Raw genomic sequence first — 22,528 nt, 5'->3', positions numbered from 1 at the left:
AATAACTATTGAAGTAATGAACATAAAGTTTTTGTTTATATAGTAAACCTAAAATACGATTAATAAAGTTTCACCAAAAATCACAGAAATAGGAATGAAACCCAAGCATTTATCTGTATACTGCCATGTGATTTTTTTAGGAATTAGGCTCAGTTGTGTTACCATATAGATGAATTCTATCCCTAATCTGGTATCACATTTCTATTTTTGCTGTTGCTTTCTCCTCTGTGTTTTAAGCATTTGCAGAGTATGCTACAGAACTTACAGCGTAGACCCTGAGTGCTTTGTGATTTATGCCCTTGCCTTCCCCTAGAGACCTAAATGTGTTGGCTATAAATGGTGGCAGTATGTTTTTGTTATGAGGAATTGTGATGATTTTTAGTACATATATTTTTAAAAAAATGATATATAAAAAGTGATCAACGTATAATATTAGTATTTGTTAACACTTTTTTAAAAAGTTTATAATGATAGTAGACCTCTTTATGAACACCAAAAACTATGGATGGGGTAAAGCTAATCTTAACGGTCTTTATGGCTAGTTACATATAGTAATGTGTTGGCAGAACTTCTTAATAAATTTATTTCAGAAAAAGTTTTATCTATTTTTGCATAAAAGTCATCACTGTCAACATCAAACAATATCATTTAAGCCACCTCATTTGCATAGCATTGCCATCCATGTACATTATGCAGAATAAGTACAAGATACTATCTTTGTCCTTCTGGTATGTCCAAATGTACTATAAATGACTATATATTTGACAGTATTGAGTTACACAGAAATAGATTTTTAAAGACAGTTTGATTTCTAAGTTTCAAACTATTTTTTCACCAAACACATTGTTTTTACTAGGCCACCTTTTCTAAGGAGCTTTTTGTTCATTCTAACTTGTTGTGTAGAAGGTCAGAACTTTGTCTATAAGACTTATGACAACAGTTACATATTAATACTTTGGTATATGTCTCTTAGTCTGTTTGGGCTGCTATAACAAAATTCATTAGACTGAGTAATTTATAAATAATAGAAATTTATTGTTCACAGTGTAGAGGCTGGGAAGTCCAAAATGAAGACATCAGCAGAATTAGTGTCTGCTGAAGGCCTGTCCTTCATAAATGGTGCCCTTGCTGCACCTTGACGTGGTAGAACAGGCAGAACGGCTCCCTCCAACCTCTGTTATAAGAGCACTAATCTCCTTCATGAGGGAGAACTTATGACCTAACTGCCTCATAAAGACCCCAGCTGCTTCATACTGTCACATTGGGGATTAAATTTCAACATATGAATTTTGGAGGGACAAACATTGAGACTAAAGCAGTATATTTAGTACATTTTGATTATCCCCAACGAAAATATAGTTTCTCCCTTCCCTGGTGACCCACATATACTCATACTGTTCTCGTTTTCTGCTTTGTGAACCAATCCTCTAAACAAACTGGCTATCAGTAATGTTGATTGCTAAAGTAAAGGACTGGATTCCTGTTGTTTAGACAATTAGTTACATACATACATACATGAAAGCTAACCTGAAAATTAACTAGACTTAATTTTTTTGGTTTATTTTTTAAGAGCTGGGAATGAGAAAAGAATTTCTCCATGGTTAATTCAGTTTATGCATACTAAGGATGCAAAAAACTTTTTTTCAATGTTCTGGTATGTAGGAGCTATAATGATTGCATAAACCCTCTGTTCTTGTTCTCAAATGGCCATCAGCTAGTTTTGGGTGCTGTTACTTTTTATTAAGGAAGGATGTAAACAGCATCATCTCAGTAGATACAGCTGCTGTGTGGAGCACTGTGTGGGAAGGATCCTCCAGCTGGGTATAAACTCAGCAGGGAGAATGCTGTGATCCATGAGCCGCATTTACTCTCAGAAAGGCGGCCAGGATGCTGTTTGTTCACCATCCCTGCCAAACAAATCGGTGCCTTCGTTATGGGAGGGTGCCTCCCAGAGGTAGATACATTTTAAAAGGCTACTCTACTCTTAAATTTGTTTTTAATTTTTAATCATTATGGATACATAATAGTTGTATATTTTTATAGAGTACATGTGATGTTTTGATACAGGTATATGATGTGAATTAATCAAATCAGGGTATCTATCACCTCAGGCATTTAAAGTTTCTATGTGTTAGGAACATGCCAATTCCCTTTCAGTTATTTTAAAGTATACCCTAACTTGTTGATTATAGTCACTTTGTTGTGCTATCAAATATTGTTCATTATATCTAATTATATTTTTGCACCCATTAACCATCCCCACGTTATCCCTCCCCAACCTTTCCAGCCTCCGGTAACCATCATTCTACTCTCTGTCTCCATGAGATCAATTGTTTTTAATATTTAGCTCCCACATACGAGTGAGAACATGCAAGATTTATCTTTCCGTGCTTGAATATTTCGCTTAACATCCATGTTGTTTCAGATGGCAGGTTGGAAATGTAAATTAGTGCAACCACTATGGAAAATAGTATGGGGATTCCTCAAAAAACTGAAAATCAAACTAATATATGACCCAGCAATCCCACTGCTGGGTATATATCCAAAGGATGGGAATTCCGTATATTGGAAAGGCTATTCTTGATGATGAAACATGTTTATTCCAAAGGCCACCCTGAGCACATATTCTTACCTTATTAAAAGAAATACTTGTATATTTATGGAGGTAGGAACAGTTTAGGAGAAGAAAATCTATTCTGTTTCTCTCATCAGCATATCCTACTAAAGTAACTAGTCCTGAAGCTTTTCTTTATAGGCCATGCTAAGTGGCTTCTAATGATCCCATATCTGTTTTCCTTTGAATAAGTACCACTGCTTTAGTCTATTCCCTTTTCTCCAAAGGTGACCATATGTCTCTGTTTACCTGGGATGGTTCAGGTTTAGGCCTGCTGTCCTGTACATTTATTCATAGTGTCCCTTTCCATCTCAAAAGTGGCTCAGTTTGGGCAGTACCTTATATGATCACTTTAAACTCTTACCTCAGATTCTCGGTTTTTTAGAATCGTGACATGTTAAATTCCATTTTTGTATATATTTTTGTGATAACTAGTCTAAATGAATAGTACCTTTCTTTGACCTGGCCAACATCCTTTATTACTGAGTATTCTTGATTAAAGATGGCTGCAGATTCGTTGACAACTGCAGATTAGAAGTTGGATCTATTTTCTTTCCCTTTGAGTCTGGACTGGCCTGTGAATACCTTGACCAATAGAGTATGGTGGAAGTAACACTAAGCCAGTTTTGGGCTAGTCTCTAAGAGGTCTCATAGCTTCTACCTTGGTTTCTTGGATTCCTGAGCTGTGACATAAGAATTCTAGCTACAATGCTAGAAAACTTGTGAAGAGGCCCTGAGACTATGTAGAGAGAGTTCCCTTCCAGTAGCTCCTCCCAAGGAGTCAGGCCTCAGCTGAAGCCATCTTTGATCCTTCAGCCCTACCCTACTCACCTTAGCTGAACACCTCTGAGTGACCTCGGTCAATATGATGTGAAATAGAAGAATCAGCCAACCAAGTTCTGCCCAACTTTTTGATCCATAACATCATGCAATAGAGCAAAATGATTATTTTAAGTCAGTAAGTTTGGGGATAATTTTTAATGCAGCAATGGTTATTTGGAATAATAAGACAATTTTAGTTAAACATGTTGATAATTTAGAAATTATTTTGGTAAAATTATTTTGGTCCTTTGGATTTCTTTGTGAAGATCCTTAATATTTATTGATGGTGAATAAAGTCATATGTGAATGAATGAATGGATTAACTCTTAAAAGGTGACAAATTGATGGCACACCTACCAACTGTCTTTGCAGTTTATTTGGCCAGTGTCATTTTACAACTCCTGCCCGCACATAACTGACTACACTTTGAAGATCACATTTAGTTTTATTAAGAATATAACATATTAAGACTAAGTTTCAGCAGAAAATCCAAATATATGTATACAACCTTTGCAACCACTTATATTAATAAAGTACTGTCTGTTCCCCCTTCACTCTGCCCACAGTGTGTGTTATTTATAAACATAGTTGACATGCATCATCTAATTTATGCTAACAAAGAAAGCTACTTCCATTTATTTGGTGGCACTCTACTTCAATTCTGATATCCAGCACCTGGTACATGGAAAATACCTAGTAAATGTTTATTGAATTTATGAATAAAGGTCCTTTCAGATTATTATATTCTGTTTTTTGACAATTTTCTCGCCATATCTCTGGAGACTCCTTATACCATGAATCAATCTAAGCATTTCAGCATCTGATGCAAGGCATGATTAAAAAACAATAAAGCATTCTAGATAGTATACATCCAAAAATTATTTTTCAGCCTAGTGGTGATGGATGTGTTTGCATTGTTTCAGTGACATTTTTGTTACTTCAAACACTATGGGCTGTATATGAAAACTGTCAAATTTGAAGAGCATCACTTCATTCACTCACTCTTCTTTGTGTATCTGTCAGTGTCAGGAACCGATTCCAGCACTGGGGGAATCGGTAAAACATTCATAGCCCTGGCCTTCCTCAGGTCCCAGGGGTAACTTCAAAGGTAGCGCAGCTGGCATCAGACAGAAACAAGACTTTAACTCAGAATTCCTTACACTAGTCAGAGTTTTTGGTTTTTGTTTTTCCTACTGTTACCCCTGCCTTATCTTAACTAGGGCTTCAGAGCCATGGTTTATTTCTAGTGACTTGTCTTAGCAGTCTTTGAAGCAGGAAAACGAGCAGAATAAGGAAGGAGACTTCTGCTTGGAGAAGATGGTAAATTTTCAGCCTACTATATTAGAAGGAATCATGTCTATCTTGTTTTTCTCAAATCTTTTTCCATAGGATTGGTGGTTTTCAGACTAGATGGTTAGATTTGGCCATGTTTGGCCAGGGGAATAAAAGCCAAAAATAAGAGATAAAATACCAAATAGCATTTTTTCAGCTATATCCCACAATTAAGATTCTAAAACCGATTTACTAACAGATGGTTTGAGAGAACTTAGAAAAGAATAATTAGCATTTCTGTAGTATTTTACAATTTCTACAATACTTTAATGGATAATTCATGTAAACTGCTTTGTGCAGTGTCTGGCACACACTAAGCCCTCTACAGATGCTAGCTGTTATTAGTAAAGTCATCGCCATCATCTTTCTTAACAGTATACTTAAGTATCATTAATGTTTTTGTTTCACAAATAAGGACCTGAGGCTCAGAAAGGTCATGACATACCCAAGCTGGGACTTGTTTCTAGGTCCTCCAAATCCAGTTCCAGTTCTCTCTCCCTTGTGCACTGCGTCTCGATTTTAGCCAGTGACCAACAGTGGTTGGCTTTGACTGTTAACTGGGGGATAGGCCTTTATCTAGTCATTGTATATCTACCACCTATTTTTATGGGGTGTTTGGGGAGATGGGAAAAAGACTGTAAAAGCAAGATAACTATTGTGGAAGTGGCATATAGGATAGGGTAGAGGGGTGAGAAATTGGAGGTGAGCTCAGTTAGGAGACTGTTGCAATGGCTTAGGTATGCGTTATTTTGGAAATGTGAAAGGGTTTTTGTAGTGGGAATGAAAATAAAGGGACAGATTTTCTAGCATCCAGTAATTCCTGCTCTGCCTATCCCCTGTAATCACTTCTGTGCTAGACCTGTTGTTACAGCCTCCCATCACATACCTGATTACGATTAGAGACAATTGGAGACCACCCATTCTCCCTTGTCCCACGGTGATTTCTTATAACTATCTGTTTCTGACTTCTTTTACTTCGCTGTTGGCTTGAACCCTGTGAAAATGTAACTCATCATTGTCCGTTGGCTGCTGTCGAGGGCCATAATCTCTGCCAACAGTGATAGTTTCCAGCTTTTTTTCTTCAATGTGCATTTATTTTATTTTATTTTTTTCCATCTGTCACTTGTTACTTCTCCTGGTTCAAATGAAAAGACCTTTTTAATAGACATCACCAATCAATCTCATGCCGCTTGAACCAACTAGTTACAACATGCCATGAATAATTGATGTGCTCCTCTTTCTCTCCTGAATTGTTTACTGCTGAGGAGAAGAACTGCTAATTCTGTTGGTCTCATAACTTGAGTTTTCTAGAAAGCTGGATTATAGAGACTCAGTGTTTTGGATTTTTTTTTAATTTGGTGCTATTTGTATGGAGTGATTTGGAAATGAGAAATATTTTAAGATCTTATTACAACAGTAGAAAAACCTCCCGGGATAAATACTCTTGTGTTCATAATTTAAAAGTCCCTAAAAGTCTTAGCTCTCAATATCTCTGAAACATCTTTAAATCTTCTTGATTCAGAGGTAGCTTTACAAAAATAGTTGTAATTGAGCTTTAACTGTATAGTGGATACATATGAATTTTCATTCTAAACATTTTTGCTAAAGATTCTTAAATGAAGGGGTACTGAGAAGGTAATGTACTATAATTTAATGCCAATATAAATTTATATAGCAGTTCAAATAACTTGCATATTCCTGAGCAATTGACTCAATTTAATATTTTCAAGTACGATAGTTAGGCCTGTTTTTTAATGTACAGGTTTCAGATTTAAACTCTCACTAAAGATAAAATTCATGTTTTATATCTGAATACCTATGTCCCTTTGGAAACTATGTGTTCTTCATATATGTGCCCAAGCTTGAGTTTTCCCTGCTGTTTAATTTATATAAGAAGCATGCTTTATTGACAGATTTTTTAAATGATACATTTTTGATGTGGTAACTGAATGTACATTAAAATGTAGATTAAAATCTAACTACACATTTAAGTATCAAATATAGCCCAACAACAGCTTTCCTCTACCTTATTTTGGATATCTTAGATATTGTGCCTTAAAGAAAAATGAGAATCAACTGGTTTATTCAGACAATTTTTTTTTTGCATTTGGTTTTTAAATGATAAGGTTTGGTGCCTCTAATTGTGAATACTTCCTCACAAATAACACATTACTGGCATATTATAATGGATACTCTCCATTTCTAATAAATAAAAAGCCAGATTAAATATAGTCATCATCATGTTTTCTCTTTTTAACATGGATCTTTGAAGTACTGTCACATCTTGGTATTTGTGAAAAGAAGTATGGTCAGATGGATACAATTTATAGATATGATAGTGAAGAAAATGTTCATAGTTACAGAGTTATTGTTTTTATTTCCAATAACATTTGCATTTGAGTGTTAGTATTCCTTCTACTTTCAGTCTTAGGCCAATTTTGAATGTAAATTAAACAGTATAGGACTTGTACAAAAATTTAAAATTGGTTAGTATTATTCTGCCGAATAATAACTATGGTCAACCTAATCACGTACCTTATGTGACCTAAATACCATAACCAACATGCATATGCACTTATTTTGTCTTGAAGGTTATATTACTCTTCCTATTTGAATGAGGAAATTGTTTAATTACCCTACTAATTTTTTTCTGTTTTAATTTTTTATTGAGGTATAACTTTTATGCAGTAAAGTGCACAAATTTTAGGTATACAGCTAGATGCATATACCATGTAACCAAATCGCAGATGAATATGTAGTACAGACATTTCAAGCAACATAGCAGACTCCCTCATGTTCCATTCCAGTCACTTCTGTACTCAAAGACCACCATAGATTAGGTTTGCCTGTTACTGAACTTCTGGCTTCTGTCGTTCAGTATCCTCTTTGTGAGACTGATCCATGTTATTTTGTGTAGCAGTAATTCTCTTAACTGAGGTGCAGTATACCCCTTGTGTGAATATACCATGATTTCATCATCTATTCTGTGGATGGGCGTTTGGATAGTTTCTAGATGGGGGCCTGTGAACATTCTATTACATATCTTTTGTGATTATGTGAACACTTTCCTTGGTACATTCCTAGGAGTACTAGTGACTCATAAATACATATGTTTTTCTTTAAAAGTTTTATAGTTTTGCATGTTACATTTAAGTCATGATCCATTTTGAGTTAATTTTTTTTATAAGTTGTGAGGTTTATTAATTTAAGCATGCCTAACTGCTCCAGCCTTTTGTTAAAAAGGCTGTCCTTCCTCCATTAGAGTACTCTTGTAACTTTGTCAAATGCCAGTTGGGCATATTTGCGCAAACAAGTCTATGTCTCGGTTCTCTATTATGTTTCATTGATCTATATACCTCAGTCAATACCACAGTCTTGATTACTTAACTAAATGTCCCCCACTCTATTCTTCCTTTTCAAAATTACCTTTCCATGTAAATATTAGAAAAATCTTGCCTGTATCTACAAAAATTCTTGTTGAGGTTTTAATAGGAATTGTGTTAAACCTGTACATCAATTTGGGGGAGAATTGACTTTTTTGTTGTACTGTCTTCCAGTCCATGCACATAATGTGTCTCTTCATTTATTTAGATCTTCTTTGATTTGTTTTATCAGCATCATACAGTTTTCAGCACACAAGTTCTGTACGTGATTTGTTAGGTTTATACCCATGTGCTTTGGGAACAATTATTAATGATATTATATTTTTAATTTCATACATGCGTTCATTAATAGTATATAAAAATATGATTGATTTTTCTGTGTTTATCTTGTATCCATGATCATGATGACCTCACTTAATAGTTCTAGGGGAGTTTTGTGGGGTTTTTCTAGATTCCTTGGGATTTGGCAAATATGTAATCATGTCAGTCACCTACAAACAGAGACAGTTTTATTTCTTCCTTTCTGATCTATATTCTTTTATTTCACCTTTTTTGTGCATTACTGCTTATTGCATTGTCTAGAATTTCTGGTACTGTGTTGAAGAGTAATGAGATTGGATGTCCTTGCCTTGTTCCTCGTCTTAAAGGGAAAATATTGAGTCTTTCGCCATTAAGAATGATGGTAACTGAAGGTCATGGTGTATAATTCTTTTTATATGCTGCCAAATTGTATTGGTTAAAATTTTAACAAGGATTTTTGCATCTATATTTATGAAGGACATTGGTTTAAAGTTTCCCCCCTTTTTTTGGTACTATATTCAATCTGGTTTTGCTATTGGGGTAATTACTCTTTTCTAAATAAATTGAGAAGTGTTGTGTCTACTTCTGTTTTCTGGAAAATTGTGTAGAATTGGTATTAATTCTTTAAACATTTGGCAGAATTCTCCAGTGAAATTATCTGGTCCTGGGGATTTCTTTTTTGGAAATTTTTAAATTCAAAATTCAGATACATTAATAATTGTAGGCCTATTCAAGTGATCTATTTCATACTAGGTGAACTGTGATAATTTTTACTTTTTAAGGGCTAGGTTGAGTCACTTTCAATTGCCTTTGGACTGTGGGGTACCACTGGGTATGTATTGGATGCATTCACCATTTCCCTAGGTCAAGACAATGACAACTGTTACCTGTTCACCCTCTCTTCCCTTCCCTTCCCTTCTGGTGTCACCCAAACACCGAAATTTTCTTAGCTTTATTTTTTAAAGTGGGATACTTGGACTGAAGAGAACATAATGCTAAAAAGGCCCAGTAGAGAAATATAACCCAGTAGTTAACTTTTTCATCCTAAAAAAGAGACAGTGTTGGAGTTTTTGTTTATACTGTCCCTTCTACCAAAAACTATTTGAGGCTCTTTGTTTATTGATGTAATATTTTTCTAAGACTTTTAAAGACTTCATTAAAATAATAGTTCTGAAAGAGCTAAAAAAAAAAAAAAAGTAAATTTACACTGTTGAATAATTACCATTGACAACTTTTAGAAATAAAAAGAAATACCCACATATTTAGTAAAAATTGAAGGCTAAAAATCTCATTCTCTTTGTATTAGGAGAAATTTGACAGTGTGTGAATAGACCTTCAACAAGGCAAAATTTGAGGGGCAAATGATTTTCATCTTATATGGTAAAAAGTTTGTATCTGGAAACAAACATACAGTACATCTTTTAAAAGGCTCCTAGGTCATCAGTAAAAGGTAAGTGGGAATGCAGAAATAATACTAAGGTAAATATGAAGTGAATCAACCTGACTAGGATATTTGAAAACTGAAACTTTTATAGATTATTTACCTAATAAGGAAAAAGAAGTAGCCACTTCTATAGGAAAATAATTACTTTGTAAGTTTTAAGCTAAGAGGAAATTGTTTTTAATGTTTATAAGAACTCCATGATGTACTAAAGTTTCTTTGTAAGAAGTAGTGATTTGGATAGCCAAAATAATATTTAAACATGATGACAGTACAAGTATATTAGAAACAAAGGTTAATAGGAGGCATATGATATTTCTCCTTGGGGCCTCATATTCTTAGTCATGATAGAAAACCAGGCTTGTAAAATTGATAGTTTACCTATGAATCTTCTTGACTCCTCTTTTTTTGTTGTTAAAAACTATTCCTACTCTGTCTCCTTCAGACAGTCCATTATTATATCTTTGTACTGCCTTCAAAATATATTTTATATCCTGTTTCTTTCCACTATTATTGCTGTCACCCCAGTTCACGTCACCATTGTCTCTTGCCTAGAACACTGCAGTTGTCTCGTAACTATCCTATGAACCTATGAACACTAAATTTTTAGTGATATAAAACATAAATAAGAGTTCAGATAATTAAGCTATCTATGAGAATAAGGAAAGATTTTAGAGATGAAATTAGACCTTAGCTCTGAATGACTGGTGGGAGCCACTATAGCTGGAATACTCCCATGAACAAGGCAACAGAATTTGAAACAGAAAGTTCACTTTGGAAAGTTGTAGAAGATAAGGTTGGGTTAGATATAAAGGGCAAGAGTTTGTCTGAAGAAGCTAAACAGGGATTTAGATATGATACAGTCAACAGTGGAGGGCAGTTGTCAACCCCTGAGGAGGAGAGTATGGATGATGTAAATAAATTGTTTATTTCAAGGAATTGGTGCATTTCATCTAATTTTCTATTTCAGGGGCATAGTCTTTTAATGTCTGGAGGGCCTATAGTGGTTTACCATTTTATTCTGATACTGCTAATTTATGTCTTCTTTTTCTTAGTGAATTTGGCTGGAGTTTATTAATTTTATTGATCTTTTTCAAAAAGCTAGTTTTTTAGTTTCATTGATTTTTTCAAAAAACTAGTCTTTTAGTTTCATTGATTTTTTCCATGTTTTGGGCTTTTTTTTTTTTTTTATTTTTGTTCTTTATTATTTCTTCCTTCTGCTTAATTTAGATTTTTAAGTTTCTTTAGGTGGAAGCATGGATCATTTATTTGAGACTTTAAAAAAATTAAACATTTCGTGCTGTAAATTTTACTTTGTGCACAGCTTTAGAGGGAGCCTAGAAATTTTGGTATACTGTATTTTAATTCATTTATATGTTTTCTATTTTTCCTTGTGATGTCTTCTTTGACTTATGGATTATTTAGAAATATATGATTCAGTTTCTAAATATTTAGAAATTTTCCGGATATTTTTCTGTTACTGATTTCTAGTTTAATTCCATTATGGTCAGAGAACATATTTTATATCATTTCCATTCTTTCATATTTGTTACAGTTTTTATTTGTAAACAAGAATAAGGTCTAACTTAGTGAAAGTTCCGGGTGCACTTGAGAAGAATATGTATTCTGCTGTTGTGTGATGGAGTGTTTCATAAATTTTAATTAGATAAAGCTGGTTGATAGTGTTATTTAGGTCTTCTTTGTCCATCTGGTTTTCTGTCTACTTGTTTTGTCAGTTACTGAGAGATGTGTGTGATGTCTCCAAGTGTGACTGAAGATTTAGATTTATCTACTTATTTCATTTCTGTCCAGTTTTGCTTAGTATATACAGGTTTGTTATTATGGGCATGCACATTTAGGATTGCTGTGTCTTCTTGACGAATTAGCCCTTTATCATCATATGATGTCCCTTTTTATCTCTGCTTATATTCCTTGTCACAAAGTCTACTTTGTCAGATATAAGATAGCCACTGCAGCTTTCTTTTGGTTAGTGTTTACAGTATATCTTTTTCTATCATTTTACTTTTAACTTATCTATATCTTTACATTTAAAATGGACTTCGTGTAAATTGCATGTATGTAGGTCTTTTTTAGTTCAATCTGAAAATGTTTTTTTATTCATGTATTTAACATTTAATATAATTGCTAATATGCTTCAATTTGGTCTACTATTTTATGAGTTTTCTGTTTTTTCCCTCTGCTTTTCTTTTCTTCTTCCTTTGCTGCCTTCTTCAGGATTATTTGAATGTTTTTTAGCATTCCATTTTAATTTATCTGTTGTCTTTATATTTTTTTAATGGTTGTTCTAGCTATTACAATATAAATACTTAACCTGTCACAGTCTACTTAGTTTGTTTTGTATTGCATCATTTAAGATAAAATATAAAGAGCTTACAGCCACATAGAGCTCTTTGCTTTCCAGAGTTTTTGTATATATTACATCTACCTACATCAAAACTCCCCAAAAAGACAATGTTACGATCTTTTCTTTGAATGTTTATATATTTTAAAGAACATAAGAGGAGAAAAATAATCTTGTATTTACCTAAATATTTAACATTTCTGTTGTTCTTTCCTATTCCTAAAATTCTAGGTTTCCTCTGATACCATTTTCCTTCCAGCTGAAGAATTTTTTTTTTTAGCATTTCTTTTAGAACAGGCTTGCTGGTGATAAATTTTCATAGTTTTTCTTCACCTGAGAATGTTAATATTTTGCCTTCAGTTCTGAAGGATATTTTTGCTGATACAGTATTTTGTGTTCACAGGGCTTTTTGTTTTTTCATTTAGTGTTTTAAAGATATTATTCCACTGTCTTCTGGCATCTGTGGTTTCTGATGAGAAATCTTCCATTGTTTTGTTTGTTCTATATGTAATGCACTTACTTTCTTTGGCTGCACTCAAGAGTTTATCTTTATCTTTGGTTTTAAGTAGTTTGATTATGCTGTGCCTTGACATGGTTTTCATTGAATTTATCCTGTTTGGAATTTGCTGAACTTCTATACTCTGTAAAGCTATATTTTTCACCAAGTTAAGGAAGTTTTCAGCTATTATTTCTTTTATCTTTTCTGTACCAGTCCTTTTCCTTGGCATCTCGACTCCAAAGACATGCCTGTTAAGTGTTTTTACATTGTCGCACAGATTCCTGAGGTTCTGCTTATTTATTTATTTATTTATTTAATTTTTTTTTTTGAGACAGAGTCTCACTTTGTTGCCCAGGCTAGAGTGAGTGCCGTGGCGTCAGCTTAGCTCACAGCAACCTCAAACTCCTGGGCTCAAGCGATCCTCCTGCCTCAGCCTCCCGAGTAGCTGGGACTACAGGCATGCGCCACTATGCCCGGCTAATTTTTCTATATATATATTTTTAGTTGTCCATATAATTTCTTTCTATTTTTAGTAGAGACGGGGTCTCGCTCTTGCTCAGGCTGGTCTCGAACTCCTGACCTTGAGCGATCCGCCCGCCTCGGCCTCCCAGAGTGCTAGGATTACAGGCGTGAGCCACTGCACCCGGCCTGCTTATTTATTTTTTTCAATCTTTTTTCTCCTCTTCAGATTGCATAATTTATATTGATCTATTTTTAAGTTCACTTACCCTTTCTTCTGTCATGTCCATTCATCCCATCCAGTGAGTATTTTATTTCTGATATTATAATTTTTGGTTCTCAGATTTTCACTTGGTTCTTTTTTGTACTTTGTCTCTGAGAACATCTTATCTTTCTATTCATTTCAACAGTGTTTACCTTTACCTTATAGAGCATGGTTATAGTAGCTTCTTTAAGGTCTGATAATTTCACCATCTAGTATCTATTGGTAGACTTTACCCTTGAGAATTGGTCACATTTTCCTGTTTTTTTTGCATGCTTGGTAATTTTAGATTGTATTGGACATTTTTAGTATTAATTTGCTTAGACTCTGGGTCCTGTAACAATCCTTCGGGGAATGTTGATTTTTTTTTTTGTTTTAGCTGATAACCAACTCACTTAGGTTCAGACTATAAACTCTCTCTCTCTTTGTTTGGAAGATGGTTCAATTTTCAGTTCAATATTGAAACCCTTTACTATGCTATCTTGTACATACACCAGTCAGTGGCTAGTCTGAGGCTTGGGCAGTTGTTTTAAATTGTAGTTCATGTCTTAAAACCTTTGTTAAACTGCTTTGAGCCTTTCCCACTCATAAACAGCTCATATGAGCTTATGTTGATTCATACACAGAATTAGAGAATCTCTTCCTCTAGCTTTCTCCTCCTCTCTGGGATCCTTCTACACTCTTCAGACCACAGGAGCCCATTTGCCTGGTCCTCTGGCCAGAAATATGGTGTTTCTCTCAAAGTTTTAGCTTTATGCAGTGCCACACAGTTCTCACAATTGGGGTGGTCTTCCCGGCAAAATGAGCAAAGAAAAAGAGAAGGAAGAATACTGAGGATTTTCCCCACCTTCTTTGGACCTTAGGAACCCCTTTTCCCAATTCCTGTATCCAGAAAGATTTTTCATGAAGTTTTAGCTGCTGGCACTGCCTGCCACCACATCTTTGCTAGGAACTCACTTCAGGTGAGCTATAAAAGAAAAAGAGTGAAGATTTTCCACCCAAACACACACTGCAGTTCACAGGGTCCCCTTTACCCCGATGTTCTCTTTTGAAAGACTGTGTTGGCCAGAATTGTAGCTGTCTCCTCACCACTGAGTGCCCACCTTCAGCTTAAGGCCACAAGAGAAAAGAAAGGAAAACCAAGAAACTCACTTCTCTGTGGGTCCTTTCTGTTGCCTCTCCTCTCCAAACTGCCTGCTTCTCTTTACTTTTGAGGTCTTCAGTAGTTGCTTTTTGTATTTTGTCCTGAGTTTTTATTTGTAGTCATCAGGAGATAAAGACTTTAGTGGGTTTATACCATCATGACCACACTTTGTCCTCAAGTGTATTTTTAATACAGCATTTAAAATGCTTGTGAGTCACATTTCCATCATCAGTTGGTCCATCAAAATCAAAATATTAGGAATCTTTTCCAATACAATATCAATTCTTAATTTCTATGAAAGCAGATTATTTTTATTTACATTGGTATGGGGTATTCCTGATAGCTTTGAATATCTTTTTGGTATCCTTACTCTCATTACTTAATATCTTTACTCTCATTACTTAATTTTTACATTTACAAATTTTTTCTGTTCATCTTCAGTATGCATTCTGAAACCAAGCGAAAGTGAGAACAAAGGATTATGGTTTTCTCATTATTCAAGTTAAATTACCAGAAATGTCCTTTTAAGATGAAATATTTAGTCATTTCTAAACTAAACAAGTCAGTTTAGAGGAAGAGGGCAGCCTTATGTAGCTCATGTTTTCCATCCTTACAAGAAGTATTGTTGTTTCCTACTAGCAAGCTGTGGTAGAAGCCTTCAAGTCCTAGCCAAAAACAATCCTCTTTCTTCAGAAGTCCCATAACACTTTTTATTAAAAGATTAAAAAATATCAATCCCAGAATGGGGAACGAAGCAAGTACTCGTAAGCACTATTGGTTGTCATATAAATTTCCGGATATCCACTGAAACTGTGTGTGTGTATACATAGGATGAACCAACCTAGAAATATGGTTTCTGGCTCAAAGGGTCTGCAAAAGATATATATATACACACACACAAACACATATACGTGTGATTATATGTATTACGTATCATATATTTACATAACTTAGTGTAGTTCATTAGATGTATTTCATCAGATTGCTGTTTATTTTAGCCAAGAAATGGGGGTGGGAGCCTTCATATGCACTCATGGGGGATGAATTATGGTACAGTTACAGTATAGATTCTATAAAGTGGAATATACTTATCCATTAATATAATGTATGTCATTTATTCAAATAGAAAGCTCCATAATATTAAGTAAAAATTGAGGCTATTAAATATAATTGTTATAATCTCATTTTACAAAAGTTTGTCTATGTTATATAGATAGGTATAGGAAAATACTTTGAAAGGATATACACCAAAGTAGTTACAGTGATCATTCTCACAGAGCTGAGATTAAGACTATTTTCCAATTTTTTTCTTTTTTTATTCATGTATTGCCAGGGAATTTTTTTTAATCATGATATATTTATTACTTATTTAATTTGAGCAAGGGGGAGACCTATTTTCATTTTGGGGAAAAGAAAAGATTCTATCTTCTAAAGGGTAAAAGAACTAGAATCTATGAGAGGAAGGCACAGGGTTATAGACTGTAGCCACTTATATAGAGGTAATTTTTAAACTCTGACTTTTTAACACGAACATTTAAGAGAACTAACAGAACAAAATGGGTTTCCTTTAGGTATGAGTTCCGCATCACTAAAGATTTTCAAACATAAGCTACAAGGCCATTCATTAAGGTTGTCATGGAAGTAATTGAAGTATCAGGTGTTTTGACATTTTGCCTTGGGACTTTAGATGAGATTTTAACATTGGGTGGAAAGTTGGACATAGGGACTTAGAAAAGCCTTTCTAAGTTGTCAGAATGCCCATCTCTGAATTCAAAGAGAATTGTATTTCAAACTAGTTACGACTAAGAAGATAACAGCATGATACAATTCATATTAAGTGTAGGACCTTCTTTTTATATGCTACAATACAATACTCTCAAAAGGGAATCTACATGAGCTGAGAGTAGTGGTATCTTTCTATACTTTATCACTGGTGAATAAATGAAGGGAAGAAGGAATTGATTCTGGACTTAACACAATATAAAAAACTATAAACTATACACATACATTATCTTAGAGGTCACAAAGTAGTAGATTAGGCCAGTGATTCCTGAACCCTGCTGAACCTCAGAATCAGTCTTCAGGGCTTATAGATATAGATTATTATATATCTTAATAGACTCTCGGGTCCTGACCCCACAGATTCAGATTCACTAGCTCTGGAAGAGGGCCCAGAAATCAGTATCTTTTTAAAAGATTCTCCAGTTGTTTTGATGATCAGCCAACTTTAGACACCTTTAAAATGAAATACATATGCATACATACAAAAGAGAAGGCAACATAAAGTCTGTTGATAAACACATCAAATGCTTTTGAGCTATTGATACTTTACAAAGCTGCCTCACTGAGAAACCCAGCAACAATCTACAGCTAAGTGATACTAGAACCAGTTTTTCTGATGTTACATTCAATCCATTAAGCAGAGCTGCTTAAAATAACTAGTTTTATTTATTTATACATATGTAATCAAGCTCATGAATACATCAACAATATGAAAATTCATGTCACTAAAACAAGTGTTTGTTCACAGACTATAAACTAAAATTATTTGAGCTGCGTCAGCCACTGTCTGACCTGGTCATGATCTTAAAAAAATGGCAGGAAAGATGTGCTGGAGCTGATGAGACACCCACTGATGTTCAAGATGCAGGCAAGGTGGTATCCTGCTCATGACCCGATTAACAAGTAACATATAAATTGAATAGTTTTTGAATTTTGCATCTTCAGCTTCATTTTCAAATGATGTGTTTAGAAAAAGGGGAAAATGAAGACAACCCTCAAACTGTAAATGAAAATAGAGCAACTGCCATCACCTACTAACAAAGTGCCTCATTTTTCTAAATGTTAAGGCCATTAAATAGGAAATATCTGATTTCGAATCAAATGTTTAGTTTGTTATATCTCAATCAAGAAATAGTACAATTAAAGTATGCGCCTAAACTATTGACACAGTTTTGCCATCTTAATGGTAGCTTGTTCATGCTAGCATCAAAGCCTGGAGAGCAAGTAGTGATGAAATCATGAAAGGCGTTTTCCACAGCTTGTTGAGAATTGAATATTTTTCCTTCTAAGAAGTAATCCAAAGCCTAGAAGAAGTGGTAGTCAGTTGGTGCAAGGTCTGGTGAATATGGTGGATGACAGAGAGTTTCCAAGTCCAGCCTCTGTAGTGTGAACAGTGTTGTTTGTGCGACATGTGGTTGAGCGTGTCTTGCAAGAGGATTGGCCTGTCTCTATTGACCAATCTTGGCTGCTTAATCGCAAGCGTCCTCATCATTTTGTTCAGTTGGTTGCAGTAGACATCTGCTGTAATCGATTGACCAGGTTTCTTGAAGCTGTATTGGATAATACGAGCATTGGATCACCACACAGATACCATTAGTTTTTTTCATGAATATTCAGTTTTGAACTGCGTTTTGGCACTACATCTTTGTCCAACCATTGTGCTGAATGCTTGCGATTGTCAAAAATAATCCATTTTTCATCACATGTAACAGTACAGTGTAGAAATGGTTCATCTTTATGTTGTGACAGCAAAAGAAGGCAAGCTTTGAGACGATTTGTCTTCTGACGCTCATTTAACTCATGCAAAACCCATCTATCCAGCTTCTTTACCTTGCCGATTCGTCTCAAATGGTCCAGCATTGTTGGAATGGTAACATCAAACCTTGTTGCTAAATCATGCATAGGTTGAGATGGATTCTCTCCAACTACAGCTTTCAGCTCATCATTATCTACCTTGGTCTTGGGTAGCCCACGTGGCTCTTTTTCAAGATTAAAATCACCAGAATGGTACTTCTCAAACCATTGACATACTGTGAGTTCATTAGCCACATCCTTCCCAAACACTTGGTTGATATTTCGAGCTGTCTGTGCTGCATTGGTTCCATGACGGAACTCATTTTCAAAAATAACATGAATTTTTGACTTACCCTGGTTTCATAAAAATTTCTCTAAAAACAAATTTGAAAGATAATCACAGGCCAGTATGTGTGTTTGAAAGATTGAGGATGTACCTTCACAATAAAAATAAAACAAGAAGTATCAAAGTGAAATGTCAGAGACATCAACTGTCTAACTTAGTACTTGAGGAAATCAGACATTTCATACTTAATAACCTAACAGTGAACAAGGAATTTGCAGTTAGGGGATCCCAGGTTGACAGGGAGATCTGTACATTATATAATAATAGTTATGAGGATAAAAAATTATACAAAGTTACTAACAGAGTGAGCCCTATCATAAATGTCAAATTTGTCTTCTGAGGCCACTTTTGGCACGCAGATTCTCAGGTCTGCTTAGCCTCAAATGAACACGTTTCCTACACTGCAGGGATCCTGCGGGAGGTTCTACAGATTGGTCTCCCAGGCTATTCCTTGAACCATCAGGCACACTCCCACCAGCACATGCACTGTCTGGTCTGTGCCCTGCCTGGAATGCTCTTCCCCTGGGCTCGGCGAGCTCTCCCTTGTGCCCTTCATATCTTTTGCTCGTGTGTCACCTTCCCAGCAAGCCTGTGATCATCTTATTTAAAATCATGGCACCTGTGCCCCCAGCCCACTCTCTGACCTGCATCTTCTTTTTTCCATTGTACTTAACACCTCCTAATAAACCTATTATTTACTTATTTACTTATGTTTATTGTTGATATGTGTGTCCTCTGCTAGACTACAATGACTGTGAGGCCACACATCTTTTTGTTTTGTTCATTGATGTATCATAAGTGCCTAGAATAGTACCTAGCACATAGTAGGCTCTTGGTAAATAAATATGTGTGGAGTAGTCGAGTAAGTACACGATACATTGGTTGTTCATTACTAATTAGTTCTGCTGCATCCGGTAGTTTTTAATATAGCCTTCAGTATTCACACAGTTAAAACCATCCCAAATATTTGTGTTTGAGCAGTATTAGTTAGCGAAATGGAACTACTTAGGTCATGAGTGCATTTTTGACTTCTGCCAGTGAATCAGAGCACGCTGGCAGTAGCTGCTCTACTTGTAGACTTGAAACCTGCTACTCGGTGTTTCGATCCCATGAGATCTCCTCAGGTTTTCCCCTACATTTTGGCTTTATTTCTGACGTGCACTTTCATATCTCTTAAAAATCAGCCTGTAGAAGTTGTTCTTAGAACAGTGCTAAGCACTCAGCAATTAACCTGGTAAGTGATACGTGTTCATTGCGGGTGTGGCCCACTATGTCTGTTGTGATTTTTGATTTCAGAGCTTAAGAGCACCTTAGAAATTATATAGTCCAGCTCATTTTATACATCAAGAAACTCGGGAACCAAGAAATTAGGTAGGTAAATCTAAATTCACAAAACTCTAGCTAGAGGCAGTTCTGAGACTGGAGTCCTGGTCTGTTTGGCTTTTTTTTTTTTTTTTATTTTATTTTTTAACCCACCATATTGCTATGGGAGATGGCCAGACCAGCTTCCTCTGCTCTGCCTCCTCTTCCTGTGCTGTGCTTTACCGTCAACAGGAGGCCTGGCTTCTTTCCCTTTTACTTCTCACCCATCCTCCTTGGCTAAGAAAGAAAATCTACCTTCCATCTTCATGTAGGATCCTATTCTGTTACCCCAACCCAAAGCCTTCTAAGAAGGCTTCTAAGAAGTGCCCTTCCCACAGGTGCCAGTATTTTCTCCTAAGACCTCAATGTCTTGAGAATGCTTTTCTGCCTTTCTTGTTCCTCATTACCACAGTGGTCAGCACAGGGACAGGAGAAGGGATCACCCAACATCAGGCAGCTGGTTTACTGTTTTTGACTCCGTCTCTCTTTTGTCTGTCTCTACACTCGCTCACCCCACTTGGTTTGAGCTGGGTCCTCCCTCGGGAGCTCCTTATCTCCCTTGGTCTGTTCTCCAGCTTCTTGACACCTCATGGCTTCTCAAGCTGGGGCCTCACACCAGTAGAGTTAGGAGAGGAAAGAAACACCACCGTGCATTTGTCTAGTACTTGATTTTTATCTATATTATCTCTTTTGACCTTTACGGCAACCTTGTATGTTAAGTGGGAACAGATATCCTTATTCCCTTTTTACTGACAAAGAAATGAAATACAGATACATAGAGGAAATGATCTCATTGGCAGGACTGGAAGCAGAGCCTCCAATTCCTAGTTTAGAATCTTTTCTCCTGTCCCAAATTTTAATGTTAGCAGAAAAAGAGATAAAATTTATCACCGTCTGCTATTCTGAAATGTACACAATATTTTTTTCTGAAGATCTTTAAAAATCTTCTGAGGCTATTAATCTGGATTTCTCTAGCATCTCTAGCATCTTGATTTTAGAAGAGATCACTGACAATTTAGTTAGTGATTATAATGGGCAGGTTCTCTGATACTGACTAAATTTTCATCTACATTTAACAGTTATTAAATGCCATTATGTGTGGACCTATGTTTGCAGTGTTCTAGTTGCCTTTTTGAGAATAAGACTGTCGGTAACATTTATTCAAATTCTTGATTTAAACAGTGTGTCTTACATCTGTTAATAATTTGATATTTTTGCAAGTTTTAAAAATCCACATATTCCAATAGATCTGTACTTTTTTAACTAAACATATAAGAAATATTTTTCCTTTAAGTATAAAAAATGATACCACTTCTCAGCCTTTTTTTGGCTAAGATCGGGTGTAGTATCTGTTCTTATCAGTATAAAACATTATATAATACTGTATTTAAACTAAAAAAATTCCTTAAAATATTTCTCTTAACTAATAATAGAAAGTGATATCTTATCACTTTTCTTTTTATTAAATATTGCAGACAGAGATTGAAATTCATTTTTAACTTAAATTCAACCAATAAATTTTGCTTCATTATATCATTAAGTTACTTCTCTGCCAAGCAAAGCATTTTAAAGTACACTGTGATGTATATACTCTCATAAGAAAAATGAAATGCAGTTATATCTTTGCAAGTAAAACAAATTAGAAACCAACATTGTGCTGACACGGCTAGCAGTGTTAGCTCCGTGCCACGCTTCTCTGTATAGCAGGTCAGGAGAGCTTATGTGCAAAGAGCTGAGATACAGTATTTTGTAAGGCAGCTTCATTCTGCCACTGGTCTTCCCAGAGGCTGTGGGGTACACATAACTGTTTGTATGTAAGAGCCCTAGAAGATGTGAGAAACCCTTGTGTCATATGTTCAGAGCTGTCAGCATGATCTAAGGCCAGAAATCATAACAGTTGGTGTACAGTAAATTCATATAAAGTCCTTTGATATAAATTGGAGTTGTCCAAATGCATTTCCTGCAAAATGATAATATCCAAATTCTAGAGTTACCCTTGTTGTTACTTCTACTCATTTTTAAGTTGTTTTTATGTTTCAGATTGCTAAATGGCAGGCTACTTGGAGTGTGCTCCTTGTTGAGACCATTCTTAGTTTGATCTAGTGCCAAAGAAAAAAGTGAGACTGTTGGGAATTCAGTTTGCTTTACAAGTTAGGGTGAGGGGAGAGAACCATCTTGATAGGATGATGAAATGTGTGAAAGTATTGTAGCAAACAGTACCCACCTGCCTATTATTCAGTTTCCTGAATGATAAAAATTCTATACAAATTCTACCTCAATATCGTCTTGACTGTGTGGTGGTTTTCTCTTCTGACAGATTAGCTGTGTCCAATCACATTTATCTGTTTTTGCTGTTTACCTCCTTTATAAATCACAGATTCCTTCTGTGTAAGGGAAAATTCATACACACTGATTTACACTAAAATCACAAAAACACAACAGCCTTTCAGAATGACCTTTAAAGTAAAAATGATAGTCTTATGAAAATATATTAGCTACATTTCTTAGAACAAGCATGAGCAAGAATAGTAAATAAATATGCAAACCTGCACCAGATATTTTTACACTGTGACATATGTTGTGTCCTGTGCTGTGTCCTATTGTAGAGAGAATCATCTTTGGGTAC

General features: G+C 35.2%; 1 protein-coding gene and 1 pseudogene across 1 annotated transcript in view; both read left to right on the top strand.

Annotated features, from left to right (window-relative positions):
- Positions 1–22,528, top strand: part of RAP2A (RAP2A, member of RAS oncogene family) — a 38,482-nt gene that overhangs the window by 10,306 nt on the left and 5,648 nt on the right. The gene's annotated exons all lie outside the window — the stretch shown is intronic.
- Positions 21,210–21,309, top strand: LOC138383041 (U2 spliceosomal RNA; annotated as a pseudogene).

The sequence above is a fragment of the Eulemur rufifrons genome, chromosome 4, assembly GCF_041146395.1.
Source record: "Eulemur rufifrons isolate Redbay chromosome 4, OSU_ERuf_1, whole genome shotgun sequence".
In the NCBI taxonomy this organism is placed as follows: domain Eukaryota; kingdom Metazoa; phylum Chordata; class Mammalia; order Primates; family Lemuridae; genus Eulemur; species Eulemur rufifrons.
The sequence above is the reverse complement of the archived record's forward strand: the minus strand, read 5'-3'. Positions and strand labels throughout refer to the sequence as shown.